We start from the raw sequence: 10,630 nt of genomic DNA on the forward strand, positions 1-10,630 counted from the left end.
CACTGTCGTTTCGCCTAACGGAGCTCCATGACAGACCAGTGAAGGGTCCGGAGGCTATGAATCCCTGTGCAGCCTCTTTCCGGCGGGAATATCGGCCACTTCATTGCCCATAACTCCACCGTGTCACGGTACCCATATAAGGTATACCCGATTCCTGGAGGCGATAAGTATTAAAATCTGAAAGCAGTCCCACACCAGCTTCGAGGTGACCTCGTCCGGTTTAAGAGCGAGGAGTGCCGCTCTGCTGTCCGAGTGAATGTAGATGTGTTTTTGGTTGCCCCACTTTCTAAATACTGCCTCAGATATAGTTCAGTGGCGTGAACTTTGGCCTGAAAGACAGAGTTACCTTGCCCCATACTGGTGAAAAGTAGCCGTCTTGATTGTATGCCGTAAACTTCTGCTCCGACGCCGTGGTCAGTCTTGGAGCCGTCAGTATACCAGACGTGGCTGCCCTTCCGGAGTTCAAGTCGTTCGTTGTACCAGTTGCGCCTGTCGAAAAAAAAACGTTGAAGTTTTGTGTGTTAAATCTCGGTGTCACATACCTACAGAGCTTATGTGCAGTCCATATTCTTGTTCTTTAATCCTCAGCATGGAAGGGTGTATAAGCTTCTTGTTCTCTACACTGTCCCCTGAGATGAGCCTTGCTGTAAACAGTAGAGCCTCTTTCTTGATTAAAATGTGTAGGAGAGGCAGGTCAAGGAGCCCTTCGTGAGCCGCAGTTGGTGTTGTTCTCATCGCGCCAGTGATTCCTACGCAGGCCAATAGTTGTAGCTTGCTGAGCTTGGCTTGCGTGGACTTCACTTCTGCCTTCGTCCATCAGGCGGGTACAGCATAAGTGAGAATGGGTTTGCAGATGACATCATACATCCACCTTGCCAGTTTAGATCTGATGCCCCACTTGCTTCCCTTAAGTTTCCGGCAGGTCCAAATAGAGGCCCTGGCCTTTTGAATATTTGGATCTACATAGGTGCGAATTCTGTGAGAGCTTGTCATCAAAGATAACTCCTCAATCTCTTTAGAGAAATGTATCTTTTCAGCTTGATGCAATGGTTCTAGTAATTTGTGCCCTTTTATAAATTCAATAACCTTAGTCAATAATTTGAATTTAACTTTTTAAACATACTTATACGTACTTAAGTGCAAGCATACTCACAATCTATGTACTTGAGCAATTTTCTGTCGGGTGGTTTTCTATTTTGTAATCTTACCTTTGTGCCTTTTGCTGTGGTTTCTTGGCATGCAGATACCGTTGTGGCAATAGTTTTCACAGTTTCAAATCATCTTCCAATAGTCTCACAGTTGATGTTATTGTTTTTGTTGTAAATCTTAAAAATTTATTCAAGAATATTTATTATTTACGCTTGTCTGAACACTCCCACACTTGATCAGCCTCTTAAGGCTAAAGCCATACATACTTAATAATTTCCATAGATAGATATACATATGCATATAAGTATATGTATGTATGTATGTAAAAATGTGCATAAGAGTTGAGATAAACCGTAGAAGCTGCGAAGTCAATATTTTCTCGCCTAATCAGTTCTTCGAATTCGATGATGATGTTGATGGACTGCATTTGAAATTATAAACTAAAAAAAAAAAAAAAACTTAGCGAAAGGTGAAGTTCAGCTGGAAAAGTGTACTATGTATGCCTGTACCTATGCTGTTTTCTGTAGTTATGTACGAGTATGCACGAAATTTATTATTGTCTTAAGGTGTTTTATTAGAAATCCAAGCTCTCCATTTAATGCGAATGTAACCCAATTCCGGCGCATAACCACCAACGTGCATCCACAGAATTTGAGCCTCCAAAATTTCCAGTTCAATACAGCACTCATGGTTGAAGTGCAGTATGAAAATAAAAAGTGGAAAAAATAACAATTGAGCAAGATGGGCTCTGCCTTTACTCATCCTGTTGATATGATACTTTTTTTTTTTTAATATGTATTCGCATGTGCATGTATTGGCGTCTATGTATGTATGTATGTGCGCGTGTTTATTTTTCTTGTAATTTTTTATTTTTCGTATTTTATTTGTGGCATAAGCAAAGTGTCAGCAGTCAAAACAATTCCACTGTTGCACGCTCGAATGAACTTTGAACAAACCATTTGTATGTATGTAGGTACGTTATTATTTCGCAGCGAGTATGCCACATACATGCCACATGCGACTTGCAACCGTCTGACTTTGACTGACAGCTTCTGCTGTGACTTGTTGACGCGCTTTTGCTACACTTTCTACTCGCTTGTCTTATTTGCTGGTAATTTTTTAACACTTTTTTCCTCTTCTTTGTTTATATTGATTGACATGGTTACATTTTTTTTGTTTTTTTTTTGTTGTTGTTTCTTTTCTTATTCAAATACGTTTGGTTTGAATGGCTTGGAATTAGTTTGGGTTGGGCGCACACATTCATCCGATTTGGCTTTTTGACATTCATCTATCGAAGTGTTTATATAGTACGTACGTATTAGAGGGCTGCATGAATTCATTCAAAAAGGCTTATGAATTATTCATATTCAAAACGAATAAATAATTTTGGCTTAAATTTTTTTTTTTTGAATTTCTGTCGTGTGTTGAATCTGTGTCGACATTACAATATTCAAATAAAGTGTAAATAAATTGAATTGAAATAAATGACAATTTTTGTGTGAATATCCAAAAATATTTTTTATAAGCACATATGTACAAACATACATATGCATGTATGTATGTATTGCTGCGCTCCTATTACAATACTTACAAACTTGTTTATAGAAAAAAACCTTTTACCGAAATGAGTTTGAATGATTTGAATGTTTTACATTCATTCATTCACATTCTTTCAATTGATGGTAGAAAGTTTAAAACAAAATGTATATTTATATATATATATATATATTTATAACTAGAAGTTTGAATGAATTCATGCAGTTCTCTAGTACGTATGTACTTCGTAGTGTTACTGTAAAATCCCGGCGTATTTGCTCTATATTTTTTAAACGGATGAAATATTCAATAGGCATTTGACATTTCGGTTCAACAGAAATGCGGCTTGGAAACTGATTTCTATAAAATTCCTACGAAAAAATGAAATTAAGGAGTGCCATTTTCTGCCGAAATTCGGCCGATTTTCTAGTTTTTTAAGGATCACAATGACTTTTTGAAAGATTGTGGTATGAAAAGTTTTGGGAAATGCTGATTGAAGTTTGGAATGCAATTTCTCAAAAACACTGCATCTATGACTAAAAATCGTCAGAATGGCGCTAACGACAATCTTTTACCCGACGATATGTACATATGTATATGTATTCGCCTTCGTATTATTGTTCGTTTTAGTCGTTGTCTTCGTATTCGTCTTCGGAACGTATCCGTATTGGTCTTTGAATTCGTATTCGTATTCCACTTTATATTCTTATTCATATTCGCATTTGCCTTCGTATCCCTCTTCGTATTTATCTTCGTCACCGTCTTCATATTCATCTCTGTATTCGTCTTCGCATTTTTCTTCGTAGTTTCCGTCTTCATATTCATCTCCGAAGGAAGAACATGTAGCACAGAGACACATAACTGTCAAATCGTATTAAGAATGAGTACGTGTGAGTGGAGTATAACTACGGTGACCATTCGTACCGATTTAGGCGGGAAGTACCGATTTTGAGAAAATTGTCCCGCTGAATATTTTTTCAAGTCGGAACGTATAAGTGTCCTGATTTTTCATATTTGTACCAATTAAATCTCGATTTTCAGTGTTATCTTTATTAACCCTTTGAGCACCGATGCTGCTTATAGGCAACATCAATATTTTGATTCATAAATCTTGTTGTTTGGATTTTTTTTTTTAAAGGTTTGTTTGAGTTGTTACTTTAGAATTTTGTGAAGGCAAAAAGCAGAGCCCCTTGCCACAATTATAGAACCAATTAGTTTGCAGCAGCTTTTCGTTATTTTATAAAATGTAGTAAATAAAATGAAATAAAACCATAAACCTTGACAAACGGTTTTTTAGGAAACTTTGTAAACATTTATAAGCAATATTTCATAACGGTCAAACCAAAAATCATACGCGGTTAAATTTAATAATACGTTCAAATTTATAATAATGAATAATAATACGCCTTAAAAAAAGTTTTAGTCTCACCCAACTTAATTCGGTCTTCAAAGGGTTAATTCATTAAGAGTATCGCTGCACTCTGGCCCAAAAACCACTTTTCGGACAAACGTGGTAGCATTTTCGTGATCATAAAGAACATAGAATATAAGGGAGCCATAAACATAGCATCCTTATTTTCTGTGATCTTTGGTTATATTTTATTCTGCCAAACTGGTACTATCGCTATATTGCAGTCTATAATTCTTGCTTACATTTTTTAAAAGGTTTTTATAATTGTTTGTTAAGTTTGTTCTTTTTTTTTAGCAAACCATACTAACTTGATCTTAGTGAAATTATAAAAAACAATACTAATTCCCTCAAAAAGTTAAATAAATAAAGTAAATAAAACTGTATTAAAAGACGTTATTATGTATTTTTATTCTAAAAACAAAATTGTATGTTCGAATTCGATGCTTTACAAATGTCCCGATTTTTTTTTCCACAGAAATCTTGTCACCGTAGGTATAACACTCCATTGGCTTTGCTCCGATCCTACCGAAAAAGCATACTTGTCAGACCTACCGTTAGTTCGTAGAGTTTGACAAGTAGTCACTACAACAAAAAACAGCTACGATTTCTTATTTGGCTAGCCATGGGGCGCACTAAAATATCGCTATATAAATATGCTTTCTGCCCTCATATCATTTCCTTTACCTTGCGTACATATCGAGCCCTAACCGCCAAAAAAACGTAAGCGATATATTTTTCAAAAAATTTTCTTTTTGATGCAGAAATACCTGTAGAGCGTCTAGATGCAATTCTGCATCAAAAATAAAATTTTTAAAAAAATTGTCGCTTACGTTATTTTGGCGGTTAGGGCTCGATATGTACATATAGACTGAACATTAGTAATATCATTCTTGTTTTTCATGGCCTATCGAAAACTTTCCAACCATTTAGACCGAAAGCGCAAATTGGTTTATTTTTATAGCTTTTAAATGTTTATGATTTCTTTTTCTAAAGAGAATCAAAAACTATTTATACACATTCGTAACTTGCTACAATAAACTCTGAGACCACACATAACGTCTAATTAAGCATTTAAATAAATAAAATATGAACGAAGCTCATTCCTCGCGACCATAAGTTACATTTTCATGCCTGTTTGTTTAGAATGCTTCCATTAATGTCAAATTCCATTAAAAAATGTATTAACAAATTTTAATGGCCAACATGTATATAAATATATCTACATATATGTATAAACATATGTATGTACATATGTATATGTATGAGCACATCTATGCAAATTGTGAACGCTACTTTCTAAAAATCTATTTAGGCCGTTTATAAAAAGGCGTCAATTTATGCTTTGGTATGTGCGTGTCAGAAAAAAAAAAACAAAGCACCGCAATAAAGTACATACTCCCCTGTATACAGGTGTAGCTAACGATGTTTGTTTATGTATGTATGTACATATCTCTTGTTGTGAAGTGTCAATTTGACGCTTTTACCGATCTTTCCATTGGTGTCAAATGCACACTTTTGTGACAAAGCGTTTATAACATTTAACAATGACAATGGGAATGCCACAGCCATGTTCATACATATGTATGTAGCAGAGTATGTAGTTAATAAGATGAGCTCACACGCACAGCATTTGCATAAATCGCACATTTCTTTTATAACCAATTTGTGGAGATAAGTAATGCGCTTAATCACGTACGAAGCGAGAAGATTTTGATCTTAACCAATAAACAAAAAACAAAAAAAAAAAACAATTATGGTAGCAGAGATTTACATATATGTATGTACATATACATATTAGGGCGGGATAATTTGTTGGGGAGATATTTTCGACTTTTTATGCGCATATAGCACAGAAGGATTCTACGCGTAATTCTAACCGAATTTTTGCGAAGAAACCATGAGGTCTAAAATCAATTTGGAGTTTTCCAAATTGTAAAAATTCTTCTTTTTCTTAGCATTTTGCTATAGTGTTGTAAAGAGGTTTTTAAATTTTGTGTGAAACACGCCATAAGGGATTTTTCCTAAAACTTCTACCAGATGTCACAGCAGTGAAAATTTTCACACTTTCTTCGAAACCAAATTTTCGCAATTTGGCAAAATACAAAAATATTTTAGACCCATGGTTTCTTCGGCAAATCTGCTTAGAATTACACATAGAATACTCCTATGCTATACGAGCATAGTAAAAAAAATTACCCGCCCTAACGTACATATGTCCAGGCATAAATGCGTGCATATATGTACGTATGTATGTACGCAGAATTAAATTTTTCGTCTGTTGACTAAAATACATAGTCGAAATTTAGCTACAACTGTGTCACAGAATTTTAAGCGCCCGCCCAGTTATTCGATATTAATTTACATTTGTATTGGCGTACATATGTATGTATGTGTATGTACGCACATTAGACCGTACCTCCATACAAGCAAACAAAAACTAATTCACCATACACCCCTGGTTCTAAAGTATTTTTGCAAGGCAATTTCGAAAAAAAAAATTGTTGCTGAACTTAGAGGTCGCCTTTTGACATTAGGATGGTATGTAAGCGTTACAAGAACTGAGATCTGGAGGGTAGGTACTTGAACTGGATACTGAGGCGGCCCCTACGTTGAGCCTAATTTTTTTCGAATTGGCCTATTAAACGAACGAAAAACGACACTGAAGATGGCACAATGCCGAAACCGGTTTGTCTGCAAACGGAAATTCGTTCCAAAATAAATTATTAAAAAATACTTACTTACGTTTTCTTAGGTGTACGGTAAACATTTTTTTCTGATGCGGTCTGTGTACATTAGACTGCATCACCAAAAAAAAAGTTTCGGCTTTTCCGCCGGGATTACAAAACTTATTATATTTTAAGACTTCCACCAAAATATTTCGGAAAAGTATTAAGATTCACGTGAGCTGGACTGATTTGAAAATACCTGCAAAACCGGAGTTTTAATGAATAAATTGTTTATTAAATACCTTTTTGAAAAAAGGCCACTCAGATGACAAAACAGATTAAGCTTAAAAAATCTGCATTAAAATATTTAAAAATCTTTTCAACGGAATCGTAATAATGAGATTTTTGATGTTGCTTTTTTTGCTTTTTTCAAAGACTGATTTACGAGAAACTTGTATAACGGGGCCAAAACTATTATGATCTAGACTTATGTGATCTCAGTGGAAAGGTATTTTCCCACTATTTTTATTTCTGTCCACAAAAAAAATTTATCGTGTCCCATTTTTTTTTTTCAAATACCAACTTTGAATGATGTTCGTTTATCCTACCTTTCTCTTTGATCCTTGAATGAGTTTATCAGCAAAGAAATAAAAAGGGTGAGAAAATACCTTTCCAATGATACCTCACAAGTCTAAATCGGAAGAGTTTAGGTTCAGTTATTCAAGTTTTTCCTATACCAATCTTTGAAAGAAGTTAAAAAATAGCATCAAAAAACACATTATTACGATTCCGTTCAAAATTGTTTTTAAATTTTTTAAACGTTTTTTATGCAAATTTTTTAAGCTTAAACCGTTTTGTCATTTTACTGGATTTTTTTTTCAAAAAACAACTTTAGGAAACTAGTTTGATTCATAAAACAACTCCTTTTTGGAAGTATTTTCAAATCGGTCCAGCTCACGTAAATCTTAATATTTTTTCGAAATATTTTGGTGGGCGGCTTAAAATCTAATAGATTTTATAATGCCAATGGAAACACAGTACCGATTTTTTTTTTTTGTATGGGGAGTGATGCAGTCTAATGTACATATGCATGTGTGCCTAAAACTTTTTCAATTGATGCGCTTAGGGCTGTCTACATTTTGTTGAAAGCAAATACAAGTGATTTATGCTGCACTGATGTGGAACAAAATACATATGTATGAATATGTCTCTACATTTGTATAGGTACATATGTACATATGTATATAAGTATACATATTAATGTGTTGAAAGGTGGGGCATACGCCTGCGCGCCCACGAAAATAGCTGCTTACAATAATAGTTAGTTATTAGTTGGTAGCTCACGTTAATTTTATTTTTTTTTTTTTACGTTTCACTTTTTTAATGTGTGTTGGCGGCATTCGCTGGCTTTTCAACTCAAGCTTCTTTGTCTGCCCATTTGGCACTTAGCGCCCTAAGCATTTGACTAATGAGCTTGTCAGTTAAACAGAGATTGCTATCGGTGACAAGGCTACGCATACTCAGACATATTCAGTGTCAAAATACGTATCTGCCAATTTACTTGGCCGATCCTTAAAATATTTAAAAAAAAGAATAAATAAATTTCAAGAAGCTCAATTACAAGGTGGCGCAAAAAGGCTCATCTGATTTTCTTTTGCTGTCATTTAAAAAATAATTGAAATATGTAATTTTTTTAAGGGCGCACATACATATATACATATGTACGTGTGTATATTCAAAGCAACGAATGAAATTTTGTTTATGTTTGGAAAATGACATCAGATAGATGGCCGCCACCAGAGTAAACGCCAATTTCAGCTCTTTTTCTGGCATTTTGCATTACATTTGTCAAGATTTCCGGCGTTTAATGATCGATTTCTTGGCGAATGTTGTTCTTGAGTAGCTGGAGGGTCTGCAACTTGTTTTCGTAGACCAGCCGTAAAGGTATGTATATATATGTATATCTTTGTATGTGTATGTTTATTGACATTACTATCGAGACTTTAATCGAAATCGTTGTCGAAATTGTTAGTGTTGTGTTTATTAGTATGATCTCCTAAACATTTACCGATATAATTATTATTTATCGATATTATTGTCGATATTATATTATTTTAGATAAATATGGTTAAAGATTTTATTGCAGAAATATTTGTCGTTAATATAATCGATATATTTATCGATGCTATCATTGACATATTTATCGATATTACTATCTTTGTATTTATCGATTTATTTATATCGATAAAATTAGGCGCAAATAAAACTTTGCAACAAATTTAAAAATTCGATTTTCTCAAACTTTAATTCATCATCAAATCACGAAAACCATCAACAAATATTCTCAAAGGTAACATTTTTTTCTACAAAAGTTGCAGTTATGTTCATCTTCATTTCAATACGCTGAGCAGTGTTGCCAGTTGAGCTCTTTTCCGGCTAGATTCCGTTTTTTCAGGAGTGAAGTATTTGAGTTATAATTTCCTTGATGTGACCGTGCCATCACCATTTCTACATTTCTATTCTTCACTTCTCAAGGTAATGTCCATGTCACTCTCTCTTCTATTTATTTATTAACTTGTCGCACAAAAAAAGGTGCCATTAGAGTAGTATTTTAATACAAATCAGTATAGAAAGAGGCAATTGGCGACAAACGGCGGTAGAGTCAAATAAGAAGAAAAAGTCCAGTAAAGTAATCAATACATTGCTTTATTAAAGAACAGGTATTCTTTGGTAAGTCCTTCCCAAAAGGCTAATACTGCTGAGAGAGAGAGAGAGAAAACATCAGATGTCAAATGAAATTAAGCCAGCAACATACCAAAAAAATTTTCTTTCGTTTATTTGGTTTTCCGCATAATTGAAACAGGTGGAACTTCTCAAAGTACATCCAAAAAATAACGCTATACAAAAAAAAACATGCAGAGAGATAGCGGGACAATGAACTATATAAACCTTGTCGAATGTGATAGCACGGCATTGAAATTGCGTAGTTAATTTTATATTTTTATTATTTAACTTCTTATGCAAGTGTTTCAAGTACTTCTACGTACCCGCTTTAAACAAGCTTCGTTTTATGTTTGAACAATATTTTTGAGTATTTGTTAATGTAAAATATTTGCGAGGTAGTTGTTTAATAAATAAGCTCACTTGCAGGTTAAGATCGGGCGATAGATTCATACATTTTTTCCGAATGTTTTTCACGGCACTACACTACAACAGCTTTAGCGATAACGTAATTAAAAAGAATGTAATCAAAATTGTTTTACGAATTCGAAATTCTGAAAATTTTTTGAAGTGGAACTTCTAACAGAAACAATATATTCAAACATTGAAACAAATTAGTAATATTCGACAAAGTTTCATCAAAATTTCAAACTTTTTACTTAGGACTTTTAGAAAATATTTTGGTACGTAGATTTGTACCACATTAAATTTTAGTACAACAAGTTTGACGTAGCTAGGGCTTACCGTCAAAGTATGCTCCATTTTTTTTTTTTTTTATATGGAGGGAAATGCACAACAATGTTAGCAAAAAAAATACCAAAAATTAACTGTAGTTTCTAGTTGCTTTAAATTTGCACTCTATTGTACTAAGATTTAAGGAATTGGATTTTTGCTGAAAATTCTAATTAAAAATTTTAAATTTTGCGTAACATTTGTTGAAATTCATCGAATTTTTATAAACCTTGTACAAAATTATATTCAACAATTTATATTCAACAATTTAGATTGAGCTCGAGGCCGTTTTTTAAATGGAAATTTATTGTGGAAAAGCAACAATAATTTGAAAAAATGGTAGAAGTGATAGCTATTTCGGAAATCACCACATTTTCTCATCAGACTTCTTTCAGTAGGATTCGAACCGACGATC

Source organism: Rhagoletis zephyria, unplaced genomic scaffold (assembly GCF_001687245.7).
Source record: "Rhagoletis zephyria isolate East Lansing unplaced genomic scaffold, Rhagoletis_zephyria_1.1 Rzeph_scaffold_01139, whole genome shotgun sequence".
Taxonomy (NCBI): Eukaryota; Metazoa; Arthropoda; class Insecta; order Diptera; family Tephritidae; genus Rhagoletis; species Rhagoletis zephyria.